We start from the raw sequence: 17,959 nt of genomic DNA on the forward strand, positions 1-17,959 counted from the left end.
AGTTGTGTTCAGATTCTACACTTCGTTTTACCGAGTTCAAATTTCGTGAACCCGCATTCTTCAGCTGACGCAGCTGCCGGATTTTCTTCCGTGTCGCACGACGCGACCGCGGACGGCGCGCGTCATCTGATTTTTAATTGTGTTGTAGTAGTGGCGTGGAGATAAAAACGTGTTAGTTAACATTCCGACAATATATCATGACAAAAATCCAACTAAAAAATAGAATTTATTTTCTAATTTTTAGTTCGGATTTTCTATAAAAGCGTATTTATTTCGTTAGTTTTTTAAACTATTATTTATTTTTTAGTTGAATTTCAATTTTTTCAAATATTTTTTTAATTATTTTTTTAAATACATATTGAATTGTCAACGGTCCTTAATAAGTATACCAAATTTCGAGTTAATCCGACGTTTTGAAGGGGGTCAAAATCATGTTCAAAGATTCCGTTACATACATACGTCTGAAGCCAATAAAAGCGTATTAAAATCGTCACAAACACAGGCAGTTTTCAGGTTCTACGAACCAAGGCAAACTGACTATCCCGAGATATCTCGACCGCGCATTCCCGGCCCTACACTGACGACGTAACTCGGGCTTTTCATAAAGTGTCATGTTAAGCAATAAGACTGCGACACAAAGTGTTTTAGCATGCAATCATCGTACAAGTATGCGAGCGTGTGCATATTGAATACCGATAGGTAATAGAAACGCGAGATAAACATGTATTTTCCTTTTAATGTGAGACTTCCTCAGAATTCGTAACATCAGTGGAATAGTGATGCGCTTCGGTCGAAATATTCGGAAAATTACAATATTAATCACATGCAATTATCGAATGTCATTATCGCCTACCTAAAACTTTTGAAAAAATTGAAATCATGACGTCTCGAAGTTTCGATCCTCAGATTAGTAGCCATAGTAGGCATACTCTTAGAAGTGCCGCTACAATTTTTTTTATTGCTTAGTAGGGTGGACGAGCTCACTCACAGCACACCTGGTGTTAAATGGTTACTGGAGCCCACAGACATCTACGACGTAGATGCGCCACCCACCTTGATTCGAACACCGGTGGGTGCATCGCTAGATACGAATGCACCGGACGTCTTATCCTTTAGGCCACGACGACTGGTAGCCATAGTAGGCACACTCTAGAAGTGACGCTACAAGCTCGAATCTACGCTCCATTGACATCGATAGTAATGAGTAATTGCGTGATTCTAACTACTGCAGTGAGATACGTACAACCGACCCGCCAACGTTATCATTCGTAGAGCCCACTCCATACTTACGAACGGACTACGTTAACTTCATCATTCTTAGTAACACACAAAAACACTAATTACAAATTCCTAGATCTCATAGCTTCAAGCCTTATGAGATACATGTAACAATTATGTATTTATATACATTTAAACGTCATTTGCCAACCGTTTTGTTTTTTGTACGTTAGCGAGCTTTAGTGCGATAAAATATTGAAAAGGTAATTTTTTTTTGATTTTTTTTTATTGCTTAGATGGTTGGACGAGTTCACAGCCCACCTGGTGTTAAGTGGTTACTGAAGCCCATAGACATCCACAACGTAAATGCGCCACTCACCTTGAGATAAGGTCTCAGTATAGTTACAACGGCTGCGCCACCCTTCAAACCGAAACGCATTACTGCTACACGGCAGAAATAGGCGGGGTGGTGGTACCTACGCGTGCGGACTCACAAAGGGTCCTACCACCAGATATTCAAAAACGGTACGGTACACACAAGAGAAAATGTAATATAAAAAATGAATCTAAATCTTGAGGATAATTAATTATGAATAGCTTCAGGATAACGGACGACGAGGTTAAATTACTATGGACTATTCTTTTAAATGTTGCTATATCTATTTGGAACGCAATTTTTCATTACGTATAATTAAGAAAAAAACCACTTAAATTGTATCATATCATTTTTCAATTTGTTTCTCTAAGCTCTCTCAAGGCCCGCCGCCCCCGTTGTATTACGATGGACTCGCAGAGATCGAGTATCGGCTCCCACAGACCACCGCAGTCCAGGTATCCGCCACGACGGTCGCCAACGACTGGTCAGACCTTCGAGTCTTGCTTGCGCCAATAGAACGCGGCACTGTTGCAAGCGTAACTATTGCCACGTCCACGCCGCAGCCTCGACCGTAGGGCTCCACTTTTTTTTTTTTATGATTGAAAGTTTACTGGTGGCCCGAGGGCCTTTCCAGTTTCACCAGGACAGGTGGGCGAGCAAAGGCTCAGCCAAGAGGGCAGGGCTCCACTGTCGACTCGCTTCCGACGCGGCACTTATCAGAGCAGAGGCGGCGTTAACGGACCAAGCCGCGTATACCGGTAAAAACAAAAGACAACTTATAAATAGTTGGCGCGGTCGAAGCGACGTTTCACTTTGAGTAGGCGGCACGACATGACAACCCTCTTGTCGTTGCCGCTGGAAACTACATACCCGATCCTGTAGACCGAATGGTAAACAGTCGACGTCGCCCAAAACACGTCATTACGAATCCTCCCGATCCATTAGCGGTGCTTTTAGGTACCACAAGCACCGGTCACGGTCCTTAGCGAATTAACCCATAGACACAGCTCACTGAGTTTCTCGCCGGATCTTCTCAGTGGATCGCGTTTCCGATCCGGTGGTAGATTCAGCGAAGCACTGCTCTTGTTAGGGTCAGTGTTAGCATCACTCCGGTTTGAGCCCCGTGAGCTCATCTACTAGTTACGGTTACGCTGAAATAGCCTCTCAAGGCTATCAGCATAGGTAGGAAATAACAAGCGACGTGTCACTTCGGGGTTGGCCTGTAGTTACCGCGAGCACCGTGCATTATTTATTGCACGGACCGATCTAGTCTTTAATTAACTAAATGGGCTAGTTTAACTCACAATTCCAATAATGTACAAACCACACAAGACCGCTGAATTTGTTCTCTTTGTTTTTTTTTATTGCTTATATGGGTGGACGAGCTCACAGCCCACTTGGTGTTAAGTGGTTACTGGAGTCCATAGACATCTACGATGTAAATGCGCCAACCACCTTGAGATATCAGTTCTAAGGTCTCAGTATATTTACAACGGCTACCCCGCCCTTCAAACTGAAACGCATTACTGCTTCACGGCAGAAACAGGCGGGGCGGTGGTACCTACCCGCGCGGACTCACCGGTCAAGCGGAAGGAAGCGATTTGGGGAAGCGGTCGGTTGCAGAGTGTATTTTAACTTTAATTCCATTAAATACATGCATCATAAACACCTCAACGCGTATGCTGCCTGTCTTGAGATATGCTCGGTTGAGATCTGGACGGAGCATCCGCCCCACCCTCCGGATAGCGCGTTAAGTCGCATCGATCCTCTTCATAAGCTCACAGCCGCCGCACACCAATATCTGCAATCTTACATCTCATTGTCTGTTGCAGCGGCCTTGGTTACGAGTTCTGAATGGCATTTACCATCAAAGAGGCCGTCAGTTCGTCTACCTCACCTCACAAACTAGAAGAAATTGAAGTTGTTGTATTGTCTTCGGTTTTCTCTAGTCATACGATACATTTAAACTTTTATGGCTGAATCATGTCGTGGCGACTTCGTATCGGTCCGGTAGTGGTGCCCGTGTGTAGGGGCGACGGGACAACAGCAATTGTGACATCAATATTCAACGGAAGGGATGTGATTACCGTTTTCAGGATTGACGCAACACTTGACATGTGCGGTTGACGTATCCTAATTCATAAACTCAAGATTCTATCCTGTAAATCCTGTTGTTTCCTGAGACTCGGGGTTAATGTTTGCAACTAACAAACCGAGTCCGGCCCAGTATCGAGATATCAAACTAAATGCCGACGACGGTTTGAAATTGGCATCGATAACATTTTTGCCCCCAAGCAATCATTTAGTTCAGCACCCGTAGAGAAGCTGTCATCCCAATACGAGCGGCACTTGAAATCCAAGGTGTGGTGGAGTCAATAGATGCAACTTAAGGCCAGACGAGCCATAAACGAGTCATGTATCTTTAGATGATAATCTCTATATATAAAAAAATTAATTGCTGTTCGTTAGTCTCGCTAAAACTCGAGAACGGCTGGACCGATTTGGCTAATTTTGATCTTGAATTATTTGTGGAAGTCCAGAGAAGGTTTAAAATATGAAAATGCTTGGAATTACCTAAATAAAAATAACAATTTTGTTTTTCCTTTGATGTGTCCCCCGTCTGACGGATTCCTTTTTTTTGTTTTAAGTTTATTTTACACAAAAGTTTAGGTCTTTTATTTCTCGATTGAGGCACTACGAAGTCTGCCGGGTCACCTAGTAAACGATAATTATCCTACCCTCCCTCCCTCCTCCTCGCGTCGTTTCCCTCATTACTGAGGGTCGTGACTCCCCCGTTGCATCAGTTTCTCCCGTACGATTTCCCTCCATCTGCTGCGATCCTTAGCTTTATGAAGGGCATTGTGGAAGTTGATGTCCAGAGACGATTGTATTTGGTCCGACCATCTCGTGGGACTGCGTCCTCTGGCACGTTTGCCATCCTGTCACCATCAGCTGTTCAAGATTGTGACCCTCTTTTCGAGCAATATGTCCGAAGAATTCCAGCACCCTACGAAGGCATATGGTGGAAAGTCTGGTTTTGACATGAAGCTCTCTCAGAATAGACACGTTGGTGCGAAAGGCGGTCAATGGAATCTGTAGCATTTTTCTCCAGCACCATTCATTTTTATCCTACCCTACGTCATTATCAAACTTTAAGAATAATTATAATTTGTATTATCCATTATCAAGGGAAGTCAAGTCTATATCCCCGGGGGTGGGCGGTGTTGACGGGAACACTTTACTTTCGGTGTCGGGTTCGAGTCCCGCGTAACATTACACCGCCTCTAAAGAGACTACATCCGTTCGATTTCACATCCGCTTACAATTACTGCCTTATTATTCCTTACTAAAATATATATAGACTAGCATTTGCCCGCGACTTTGTCCGCGTGGAATAGTTACTTTGGCACAACGCTAAATTTTACCCGCGACTTCATTTGCGTGGAAAGTGAAAATATTTTTAAATAATATAATGTTAAGGAGCTATTTAAGGTACCAAAATCACGCTTTTTAACCGACTTCAAAAGAGGAGGCTATCAATTCTACCACAATTTTTTATCTATGTATGTTCACCGATTTTAAAACATTCTTTATTGGTGCTCTTATCTTAGCGTAATTGTTATATAGCCTGTAGCCTTCCTCAATAAATGAGCTATCTGACACTGAAAGAACTTTTCAAATCGGACCAGTTGTTCCTGAGATTAGCGCGTTCAAACAAACAAACTCTTCAGCTTTATAATATTAGTATAGATATATCCGATGTAGACACGTGTAGAGATTGTTCGAAATGTACAGAGAAGGGTTGACAGATCTCCGTCATTGTAATCACGACTATGTAACGACTACACGACGACCCAGGTGCGACCAGCGCTACCTGTCTGAGGTATCACTCCTGGGGTACTGACCCGACGACTGTACCGCGGAGTGTGGGACTCTTTTTTTTTATGCAGCCATCGTTGAATGGCCTCACGGCTCACCTGATGTTAAGCGGTTACCGGAGCACATCACTACGTAGATGTCGCCAGCCATCTTCTTTTTTTATTATTATCGGCCCACCTGATGGTGAGTGGTTACTGTCGCCCGTGGACTTCAGCAATGCCAGGGGCGGAGTCAAGCCGCTGCCTACCGTTACATGAGGTCGATATCACAATAGTATTATAGTACAAAGTCCGGCCGTTGAAATCGGAATGCGTTACTGCTTTGCTGCAGATATAGGTAGGATGGCGGTACTCAGCGCGAGCACACAGAGAGTCTTTGTAGATGGTAGGCCACCAGTAATAGCTGGATATGATTTGTCTGGTTGACATCAACACCTTTATTACAGATAGTGGCCCCATCCGGCTCCGCTCGGGTCTTTAACAAAAATTTCAACGATATTTGAGGTTGTTTTATTTTTGAAAATAAAGGAACAGTTATTGCGGCATAACTACAATAGTTAGATATATGTTGTCGCGACCCTTTTTGTAAATAATAATGTATTCTACAAAATCGTAGTACATTATTTTATTCTATTATCAATAGTTTTCGCAGGGCACGCGATTTAAAGAATATTTTAGGTAATTTTTTTACACCTTGGGTTGCATTATTGGAGTTTTAGTAAGGATGCCTAATTTTTTCAAAAACCATTATAGCTTATTTCACTCGGGAATAGTGTAGCTTCCAAACAGTGAAAGAATTGTTCAAATCGGTTCAGTAGTTTCAGAGCCTGTTCAATACAAACAAACAAACACATATTTCCTCTTTATAATCTTAGTATAGAAGTATAGATATTTAGCATTCGTCACCTGATTGTACATGTTTTTGTTCTCTTATGCGTCTTCCGCAGCCATAACTAACGGACATATAGTTTTTATTTATTTATTAATTAATTGCTCCCTTTTCTTCGCCATCCTCTTTCAATAACGGCCGTCTGGTGTAGTGGTAAGTGACATTGTCACTACACAAGGGGGTCGCGGGTTCGAATCCCGCCAAGGGAAGATATTTGTATGATAAATATAAATGTATTTTTCAGGGTTATGGATGTATATTAAATATATGTATGTGTATAATAAAAATCTTACATTTATTTCCGTTATCTGGTACCTAACACAAGTTCTTTACGAACTTATCACGGGACCAGTTACCGTGGCATGATTGTTAAAATAATAATAATAATAATAATAATAAAAAATAAAAAAAAATAGATGGGACTTGAGGAGTCGAATAAATAATGAAGAGATGTTATCAACTTTTTTATTATTATTTGTATTAAAGAAGTCTTAACTATTGACTTTTATCAGAGGAAAACAGACTTAATGTTAAAACATGAGTACCCAAATTAGAACAGGACAGTTGGGTTTGTTTCGCCAGTTCTTCTCAGGACTGCGGCTCTGTTTGCATCCGGTCTTGGAGCTGACATGTGTGACGCGACAACCATTGACATTACTTCCATGAGGACATACCTACTAGTAGAAATCTAATCTATACTAATATATAAATCTATAGTGGTTTTTACGGATGCTTTTTTTTATTGCTTAGATGGGTGGACGAGCTCACAGCCCACCTGGTGTTAAGTGGTTACTGGAGCCCATAGACATCTACAACGTAAATGCGCCACCCACCTTTAAAAATGTCGCTAAAACCAAACAGCCCGCGATCTATTTATTTATTTTTTCAAATACTCAACGATCGTTATACCACAGACAGTATATTGAGTCGACGTCCACATTATAGGGAAAGGAAATACAGACCGACTGTCTTCATATTTGGTATTCATAAAAATTACGCAGTTACTTATTGAAATTATTGTTAGCGCGATTCAGGCATTCTTAAAGTTAGCGTATAGATGTCGCCGCTGCGTCTAATGGCATCGAGAGAGTATACGGACACCAGGATAGTAAAAGAACCGGGTAACTTAATCAAGGCTGTTTTCAAATAATAGACGATTTAAAAAAAAAAAAATGCCTTTTCAACTGTAGCATATCTTTCTAAATACTTCATCTTTTCACCATTTACCAGATTTTGTATTTATCTCAACACAAAAATCTTTTAAAGTTTAATTTTATTATTAGACTTTTAAAACGCAAAAAAAATCAAAATTCCCGCCGAAAACAGCAAAACTAAAACTAAAATTTCGAACGCACTTTTGAATTTAGAAAAACAAGAAACGACCAAACAACACTGATTCAGTATTTTTTTTTTTTTTGAAAAATAATACTACATGAATAAAAAACGATTATCGTGTGTCGTCGTCGGCGCAATACAATAGCGTTCTCTCACCGTCATTCAAAGCAAACTTGAAACGTAAACAGATTTACAGAACTACTAGGTACAATGCTTCTTCTAAATGTCAACACGCTACACGAACCAACACTTTGTTACATCACACAAACTTTTCGCGCGCGACCGGCGTCGGTTCGACTCAGCTTACTGATGTTTTACGACTGACGGACCACGGACCACGGTCGACTGCCGTTCACTCGCGGGGCGGGGTGTTGCCAGCGTTGCAGACAAATTTCCCGGGTTTATTAGAATTAAATTTGCATATCAACTTCAGAGTATCGCAGACGCGCGGCTGTTTGATTGGCTTTAGAGTTTATTAAGGTAAGCACTAAATACAAGTAAGCTTTAGCTTATTAGGATTTAAGTTTTAGAATCCTTATATTTTTTCATATTTTATACTTGTTTAATTATAGGCGTTAATTTTAGTTATACAATCAGTATCATTCGCCTTTAAATTTAAAACAAAATTAAGCAGATTAAATATTATTCCCTCCGATTTCCGCAAGTTGTAAGACATGATTAAAACTATTTTTACGATTTAATCTATCTAGCGTGACACGTTTTTCGTAAAACTCATAATTTCAATATGATATAAAATAGACAAATTCAGACATTATTTTTACAATTGAAATTTTCCTAACCGTTGGCTATCAAACTAATTATATTTGCAAATGTAAGATAATAATATGTAATATTAATATCTAGAAACACACATTACACCTTAAATCGGAGAAACTAAAAACAATAATATGCGCTCACTAACATCACTAAATTGAGACATTTTAAAATACGACAATGACACTTATCAATGACACCTTTCGGTCTGGATGATGCGCAATAACCCGATAATTCCGGGACGACAACATGCGTAAGTCTGGCAACCCTGCAAAAAGCGACGTTGCCAAGCCGACGCTCGCAGTGGAGACGCGCGCCCAGTAATGAGGTTAAAGTTTCGTGTAGTACTACAAAAACTTTTATTATATTTTCAGACATTACAGACATTTAATTGTACATTACTCAATAGAGAAATTAAATTGTTGAATTGTACAGATTCCGCAAAAAAAAATTACGGTTACGATCCATATAAGTTTATAGTTAAGAATTTTCGATTTTGTGTGAGACTATTTGGAGCAAACTTGTCTCTGAAAAAAAAAAATTTTTATATTCGTCACATACTACAAACATTATATTAATTGTAAAACATATTAAACAAATGAACTTTAATTTTGATGAAATGATTTTTAGTTTTTTTTTTAATGATTAATATCGGCATTAGAAAATCTAAAACAAAACCGATCTTCCTCTATTCTGGTGGTATATGGTAGAGGCTGAACTTAATCGGTTCCAACGGTCGTATCAATTTTAAAACCAGTCACCTCGCACGTGTGTGTGCGGTTCTAATCTAAACAGATAATGGTATCCACGCCAATCGACGTTTTTGCCTAATTCAACCAAATCAATTCAAAAATCAATTTAAAAAAAATGAAACCCGCAAAATTATAATTTTCGTAATTACTGGTGGTAGGACCTCTTGTGAGTCCGCGCGGATGGGTACCACCACCCTGCCTATTTCTACCGTGAAGCAGTAATGCGTTTCGGTTTGAAGGGTGGGGCAGCCGTTGTAACTATACGTGAGACATTAGAACTTATATCTCAAGGTGGGCGTCGCATTTACGTTGTGGATGTCTATGGGCTCCAGTAACCACTTAACACCAGGTGGGCTGTGAGCTCGTCCAACCATCTAAGCAATAAAAAAAAAACACTGTTACGTTTTACTTTTAATACGCTTATATGAAACTTTGAAATCCGTTCAAAAATGCTTGCGAATCTAGTTTACCACTTCAATCTAAGATAATCACAAAAACGCATAGGGTTCGTAGTTTAAGACGGATTTATACGTACATACAATAACAATATATACCTATATACAATATTATCCATACATTTGAGAGAGTTATGACCGCGTGGGGGCCGAAAATGTAAGACCAATGGGCATTGCACTCGCAGTCTCTACGTAGAGCTGTGTTACCGGTGGGGGGTACCGATTTTACAAAGTAATTACTGACCTACCATTTCTTTACGGATAAGTTCCACGACGATGACTGCCTTTCAATGTGTAATGAAATTTTATTTTAGAAATTTAAAATGTTCATATCAGCGGTAACACCACCACTGCACGACGGTGTACCACATGGGCTCCCATTATCAATGTTCACCGGCTCATATTACCCCTTTTTCAATAAAAGTGTGGTATCTACAAAATGTAGATCTATAATCTGCAGCTACAAGTAGAGCTACAAAAAATTAGAGCAAGTAGAGCCACAAGTAAAGCTACAAAAAGTAGAGCAAGTAGAGGAAGTAGAGCCACAAGTAGAGCTACAATCCTTTCGAAGGTAGAGAGCACTTTGACAAGAGTTATTCAGGGTTATGCCTGGAATGGATTCCTCTTGAAAAATAGTCCCCAACCTGTTTAACCATAAAGATGCTCCAACACCGACGCGTCCTAGAGCCATGGTCAGTACAAAACGAAGACAAGGAATACATTATTAGAAGAAGTATCACTAACATCAATACTCTAAGCTGTAGACGCGACGATAATACCAATCGAATTTATGGGACCAAACAAAAACCACTCTTGTTTTTGTACAGCATTAGATTTAATTTTCTTCAATAAAGAATCCAGTCATCCGGCTTTATGGCTCCGATGATTAGCCTATCGTAAATAGTCTTTTGTTCGCATTTAATACGGTCATTAATACAGTGTTTATGAATAGCTCTCGCGGCAGGCAGTAAACAAAGACCAAGCTCTTCAAAAACTACTGGAGATTTTAATGAGCATTTCAGATAAAGAGGTTGCGTCATTATTTCACTTTATAGGTACAAATATTACTCCAAAATTTTTTTATTTCCAAACTTTGGCCAAATTTTATAGAGTGCTGGAGTTAGTTCGTGTTTTAACCTAGGTTGACAGACGAATTCATTGTCAGAAAATCGTAAGAGGCCGTGAGTGCGTTTGCTGAGACGGAGGTCTCTCAATTAATTATGATCTTTTATGTTGAGGGGTAGTAATGTCTGTGATGGCTGACACTCGAGCCTTAGAGGGAACGGTATCACTGATCATGTATCTTCCGACCTGTAACTTCTAACGGATTTCTAAGCTCGTATCTAATTCGAACACCTATCCCGAAACCTTCACAGCCGTGTGGTACCCTACCACAGCAATGCATCAAGAATTGGTCAAGAGTAGCAGTATTCCCGCCTTTTTAACTACTGAACACTAACAGGGCATGAGTGCCACTTGTTTTACAATACTCCTACTCGTTTACAGAGGAAATGGAACAATTCAACTGGGTGATCCGGCTATAGATTTGGCCAACAAATGGGCCACAGAACAAACATAGCAAAAGGACAAATGGCCATACTTCCACATTCATAATATTGTGGGTATTCTTATTTTCACCTTCAACTTTTCTGAATATTGTCACGTTGAAAGAAATATTTTATCAATATCTAATATCAAAGTGTCATCTCCACTGTAGAGGTTCATTTATGTAACACATTACCAAGATACGTCGTGAGCAATAGACATGTTTTGAATGTCAGATCATAAACATTTCTTTGTGTTTTTTTCCAACGGATTCTTTGGCCTGATCTTTGCAACAGGTGCAGCGGGATTTCTTTATCTTTTAGCTGGCCCAGTTACGAAGGCAACCATTTCAACCTAGTGCCATCGGCAATGCCAGTACGGATGAGCCACTGCCTGTTACTCAGGACTTAGGACGCACATTTGCTCTCGAAACTCCACGTAGGGAAGTATATTCCAGAGCAGGATGGTACGTGGAAAAACAAAATGATTGTAAGCGGACTCTTTCCTGGTAGTAAGCATAAATTTTTCTGTTTTGTTGAAAAGTTATATAATGACAAACACAGATGACGAGATTATCTCTAATGATTTCTTAAGATATATTCTCCATGTCCACAAATTTAAATGGAACCAGAACAGAAGCACCAGATATTAAACAAACCAAAAACATCAAAATCAGTTCACCTGGCAACAAATTAATGAAACAGTCAAATTAAGAACCTAATATTTATTAAGGCGGCAAAAAAATCTAAATTTAGTCTCGACGTGACCATTTCGGTAAATATTTCATTGACAAAAGTATATGATAGCCCACATGATAGACAGTGGTCACTGTCCATGGTCATCGACAATACTACAGGCACAGTCGTACTACCTACTGTTAAACAGTATAAAATAAATAATTTTAACAGAAACGCGTCATAACTGTAGTGACACGCTGCTGAGGGTAGTTCATTCAAAATATAAATGTGAACACACACTCAACTGAATGTGAGTTGTTACAGGTAAAATTGGTGACATTCCCGAGTGGCCATAATTGACAGCAGCAATGTACCGTGTCCATTATTTCCACAGACACAGCCCACTGAGTTTCTCGCCGGATCTTCTCAGTGGGTCGCGTTTCCTATCCGATGGTAGATTCTGCGGAGCACTGCTCTTTCTAGAGTCAGTGTTAGCACCACTCCGGTTTGAGCCCCGTGAGCTCACCTACACGTTAGGGCGAAGCTGAAATCGCCTTTCAAGGCTATCAGCAAAGGTAGGAAAAAAAAGTCTATTATTACACGGGTATCGGTTGGAACGGAAAATTTAATAAAAATCAAATAGGCACTGCTAGAATGTGTAAATTGAGTTGTCTTCTCCTCCACAATCAGGCCGCTTTGAGGTGCTATCTCTAATCCCGGTTTGAAATGTGTGTTGCACCTGCCTTCAGTTGAAAACCACTTACCACATTTATGCCACCAATTTTGGACCATTTTTTTTTCTAATAATCAACTTTTTTTTTTTTTTATTGCTTTGATGGGTGGACGAGCTCACAGCCCACGTGGTGTTAAGTGGTTACTGGAGCCCATGGACATCTACAACGTAAATGCGCCACCCACCTTGAGATATAAGTTCTAAGATCTCAGTATAGTTACAACGGCTGCCCCACCCTTCAAACCGAAACGCATTACTGCTTCACGGCAGAAATAGGCAGGGTGGTGGTACCTACCCGCGCGGACTCACAACAGGTCCTACCACCAGTAAACTGTTTTGTTGTCACAGAAAAACCGTACGACATAAAAATATATATATATACATTCGTTATAACTGAGTGAAAGGGTTTTAATGTGACTCGCATAAGATTAAACTCGAGTATAATATATGAGTAAGTAATACTTAGTCATTTCCTTCTTTAGCTCCAGCAGGCCTTAATGGTATTTATCACTCGATAATAACCATTATAATTACATTATGTATGTATGCTGTTGTAGGGTTGTTGTTGTTGTTGCAACAATGGAGTGAGTGCTATGGACGATGAAGCTACAGATTTATTACAATTAGTGGTCCCACAGTAGTCGAAATTCGACTATAATTAATTGAAAATATAAGTGTATACATTATAATGGCTCTATTGTCAAAGACTATTAAACTTCTATAATCACAGATTTTGCCAAGACCACACTGTAGACAAATTATGTTAATCTATTCTCAATTTGACCACAGACTAGAAACAATAAGAAAAGTTTGACAATACACAAACAGTATGCCTGCGTGTGTGTGTGTCAAATACATGGTAGTGTGCGTAATGTTTTTTTATTGGTTTAATATATAATTAATACATAATTAAAAACAATTTTAACATTCTGCACTCCTTCTCTATATTCTCTATAAGTGTGGGAAGTTTCATACTCCTCCGTCTGCGCGATTTTCGTAAATAGGGGTACAAAGTTTTTGCTTCACGTATTAATATATAGATGATGGATGATGTTGTCCTGATGGGAAACATCTTCGGCGATGAAGAACTGGCTTTGATAAAGAAAAAAACATAGATTTTCATGGATAACACACGATTTGAATCCTTCATAATTCACAATCAACTACATAATTTCTCATAAAAATTAGTCAAATTTACTTTTGTCTAGAAAGATCACCCATCCCAAAACCGACCATATCAACCCGAGCTTAACCTGACCTCAACTTAACAATAAGCTTAATAAAGCTAGCATCGTGCTTTCAGACTTGCGCGACGTTGCCAGCTCCCAGCCCCCTCTACATAGAGAGAGACAGATATATCTTTTAGAGCGAAACGTGATATTGAGGGAGCTTTGCGCTTTTGTATGTTAGCTTTTCGGTAGCGTTAGACTTTTTACGTCTAAGTTTAGGGTTCGCGTTACTAGTGATGATAAGTGTTTTTACGATAGCCCCTTGTATTATAAATGAATGGACATGAACTATATCAAGGATTTTTTTTAGTCTAATAAAGTTGTTACGTTCTCAAACTTATACTATCAAAGATTTAAAATGGAACTTATTACGTAGCGAAATGACAATAACAAAGACACGAAGCAACAGTTAACAATTGTCATTACAATCAAAATAATATTAACCATATGACAATGGTATGGTAATTCTTGCAAGGATTTTTTTTTTATTGCTTCTATGTGTGGACGAGCTCACAGCCTGCTTGCTAAGTGGTTACTGGAGCCCATAGACATCTACAACGTAAATACGCCACTCACCTTGAGATATAAGTTCTAAGGTCTCAGTGTATAGTTACAACGGCTGCCCCACCCTTCAAACCGAAAGGCATTACTGCTTCACGGCAGAAATAGGCAGGGCGGTGGTACCCGTGCGGACTCACAAAAGTCCTACCATCAGTAAAAGATTGATATAATCATATATTTATATTTATTTATTAAAACTTACAAACATAAATTGCACCGGTGTTTGAACTTGAATATGTGTTCCAAACAGCTTCTCGTCCAGAGAATATAAAAATAGTATTACATTTAAATATATTATAAATGGTATTGAGGCGGGTAGCCATCATACAACGCAAGATAATTGACAGATGCCTGAATCTCGCTCACGACATTTTCAAAGTAAGCTCGCATATATACAAGTTCCGAACAACAACATTCGGACCGTCGGTCTGCCGAGCAATATCACCCGCTCGGTGGAAGATCTTGCCTTTGTCGTTTAAGCATCTCCACAGTATTAATGCGTTAGGAGATATTTAAATAATGAGATATAATTATTAGTTAGTCTACAGTTTATTTACCCTATATTTCCATATTTTGAAGTCGTCGTGGCCTAATGGATAAGACGTCCGATGCATTCGTGTTGAGCGATGCACCGATGTTCGAATCTCAGGCGGGTACCAATTTTTCTAATGAAATACGTACTCAACAAATGTTCACGATTGACTTCCACGGTGAAGCAATAACATCGTGTTATAAAAATCAAACACGCAAAATTATAATTGGCGTAATTACTGGTGGTAGGACCTCTTGTGAGTCCGCGCGGGTAGGTACCACCACCCTTTTTTTTTTGTTTTTCCGGGCCGGGGGCCGAACCTCCTACGAGGTCCCCGCGCATACGGGGCGCGCGGGGTATGTGAGACTCAACGATCTGCAGGTGTTGAGAGCAGATCGCGGGCCCAAGGATTTTAGGACCCACCCACTAAACGACTCCCCTGCACTCTTACACCCGACGTCCGATCCTCTCCGAGGTCAGAACCCGGATGAGGTAGGGGGGCTACCGCGGTCAACACTACAACCAGACGGCGCGGCTCACCCCAAGGACGCCCAGCCGACGGAGCCTTCGAGGCGAATCGAAGGCTCTGAAACGTCGGCCGTCTCGGTACGGCAGCCCGTCAGGCCGCCCAGACAGTGCCGCTGGTGCCCCGGAATACCCCGCTGGACCAGAACCAGCCTGCCGGGTCGGGACGCGATACACTGCCAACCGGTCGCTCTTTCGTAACTCCTTGGCAGCGCGCTAGAGTGCTGGTAGCGCGCCGCGCGGCCTCTCCCCCTCAGGTCGCCCCTTGACCTTCACCGGGGGGAAGCCACCATCTACAGGGGCCGGAGTCGGGCAAAGGCCCTTCTCCGGCCCCCGGCTCGGCGGCGACGGATAGGTGCGGAGAGGGATGAGCTCTCCCTCTCTCGTTCCGCCGCCTCCTTCTGCGAGATGGTGTACTCGCAGAAGTCGAGCATCGCCTTCCAGGACTCATCGCTGCCGAGCATCGTGGCCACGACGGTCGGCAGCGATAAGTCCAGGTACCACCACCCTGCCTATTTCGGCCGTGAAGCAGTAACGCGTTTCGGTTTTGAGGGTGGGGCAGCCGTTGTAACTATACTGAGACCTTAGAACTTATATCTCAAGGTGGGTGGCGCATTTACGTTGTGGATGTCTATAGGCTCCAGTAACCACTTAACACCAGGTGGGCTGTGAGCTCGTCCAACCATCTAAGCAATAAACATTATTTATTTATTTATATATATATTTTTGACACGTTCCATGACTAACTAAGGATTTACGAAACAAAATTGCTATAAACTATTTAGTTCATTACAATTTCAAACGTCAATGTTATAAGCGACACGTAATGAAACTCCTTCATACGAAACCGAAAAAAAAACTGTAGAATATATATTTCAAACAACAGTTTCCAAACTCCAAGTATTTGAGGAGCTTTTTTTTTGCTTTCGAAAGCTCTTTACAGGCAACTTCACAATTCAAGGGGAAAACTTTATTTTTTCCGTTCTTCACGTAAAAAACTTGGCAATTTTGTTTGTATTTATTTTTCGTACATTTAACTTGACTTGTATCAGAGCAGTCGCTTTTAAATAAAGCCAGAGACGGAGGAAGCTAAATTTTTAAACAGACAAACAGTGTATATTTATAATTATGTAATTAGGTTGGGCTAGCCATAGATAAAAAAAACGAGGCAACACATCAATGTGATTTTTTTTTTATTGCTTAGATGGGTGGACGAGCTCACAGCCCACCTGGTGTGAAGTGGTTACTGGAGTCCATAGACATCCACAACGTAAATGCGCCACCCACCTTGAGATATAAGTTCTAAGGTCTCAAGTATAGTTACAAGGGCTGCACCACCCTTCAAACCGAAACGCATTACTGCTTCACGGCAGAAATAGGCAGGGTGGTGGTACCCATCCGTGCGGACTCACAAGAGGTCCTACCACTAGTAGAAATTAAAATTTCCTTTCTGACCGAGTTCAAAACAAGCGTACATACGTCGTCACATCACGTTATTACAAAAAGGAAAAACCGAAGCCCGATCGCACTGCGTTGCTTATCCGAATACTGCACAAAGTTTGCTATAGATAAATCTCGGGATGCCTCTGCGTCAGATATATTCATTGTTATCGAATGATGTAAAGCTCTCTTAGCATGGATTTAATGACGTCGTTTGGCTTGCGACTTGAATATATTCACGACTCTACAGCTGAGGGAGGGTAGGCACACTACACTGCCGGTTTACTACCGAGAGACCACATTTCTACCAATAACTACTATGTGAACAATGACATCTAACTTAGTTCTTTTATTAGCAAAACAATTACACGACCCAGCTGATACGAACAGTTTATTAAATAACACCACAACGCATTCGATCCTGATATACACGAATAAATGCTCTATTGTATTGGAAACCCGCAAATATTCAGAAAACTCCTATCCTCTTTGAGTCGCATTCCTCATGTCTGAGGGTCGTTACCATCTCCTCCCATTATCCTTCTCTGGATGATGTTTCGCCATACTCCTTCGGCGGTGTGTATGGCATCGTAGACTGTGGTATCCAGAGTGGTGCGGATTTGTTCGGACCAGCGCATTGGATTGCGGCCACGAGACCTTTTGCCTGCAATCTTGCCAGTTACCATCAATTTTTCAAGATTGCCACCGCCCTTTCTGGCAATGTGACCGAAGAACTCAAATATCCTCTTTGTGGCGGGTTAGCCATCATACAACGCAAGATATTTGACAGATGCCTGAATCTGGCTTACGACATTTTCAAGATAAGCTCACATATACACAAATTCCGAACAACAACATTCGGACCGTCGGTCTACCGAGCAAATATCACCCGCTCGGTGGAAGATCTTTGTTGTATTCCTACACTCACCTTTCGGTAGGCAGCGGCTTGGCTCTGCCCCTGGCATTGCTGAAGTCCATGAACGACGGTAACCACTCACCATCAGGTGGGCCGTATGCCCGTCCGCCTACAAAGGCAATAA

The 17,959-nt window shown here is 40.9% G+C and overlaps 1 protein-coding gene across 20 annotated transcripts in view; it reads right to left on the minus strand.

The window, feature by feature from the left end:
• LOC101746894 (protein daughterless) overlaps positions 1–17,959 on the minus strand; it is a 122,262-nt gene that overhangs the window by 35,356 nt on the left and 68,947 nt on the right. For 14 of the 20 annotated variants that reach the window (XM_038016746.2, XM_038016720.2, XM_062672391.1 and 11 more), the window contains exon 1: positions 7,853–8,037. The exons of 4 other annotated variants lie outside the window; for them this stretch is intronic. The gene's annotated coding sequence lies outside the window, so the exon portion shown is untranslated. Of the gene's footprint in view, positions 1–7,852; positions 8,039–17,959 lie in introns of those variants that run through there. 2 more of the 20 variants (XM_062672421.1, XM_062672406.1) reach the window with 1 other exon arrangement.

Source organism: Bombyx mori, chromosome 2 (genome assembly GCF_030269925.1).
Source record: "Bombyx mori chromosome 2, ASM3026992v2".
NCBI classification, from domain to species: Eukaryota; Metazoa; Arthropoda; class Insecta; order Lepidoptera; family Bombycidae; genus Bombyx; species Bombyx mori.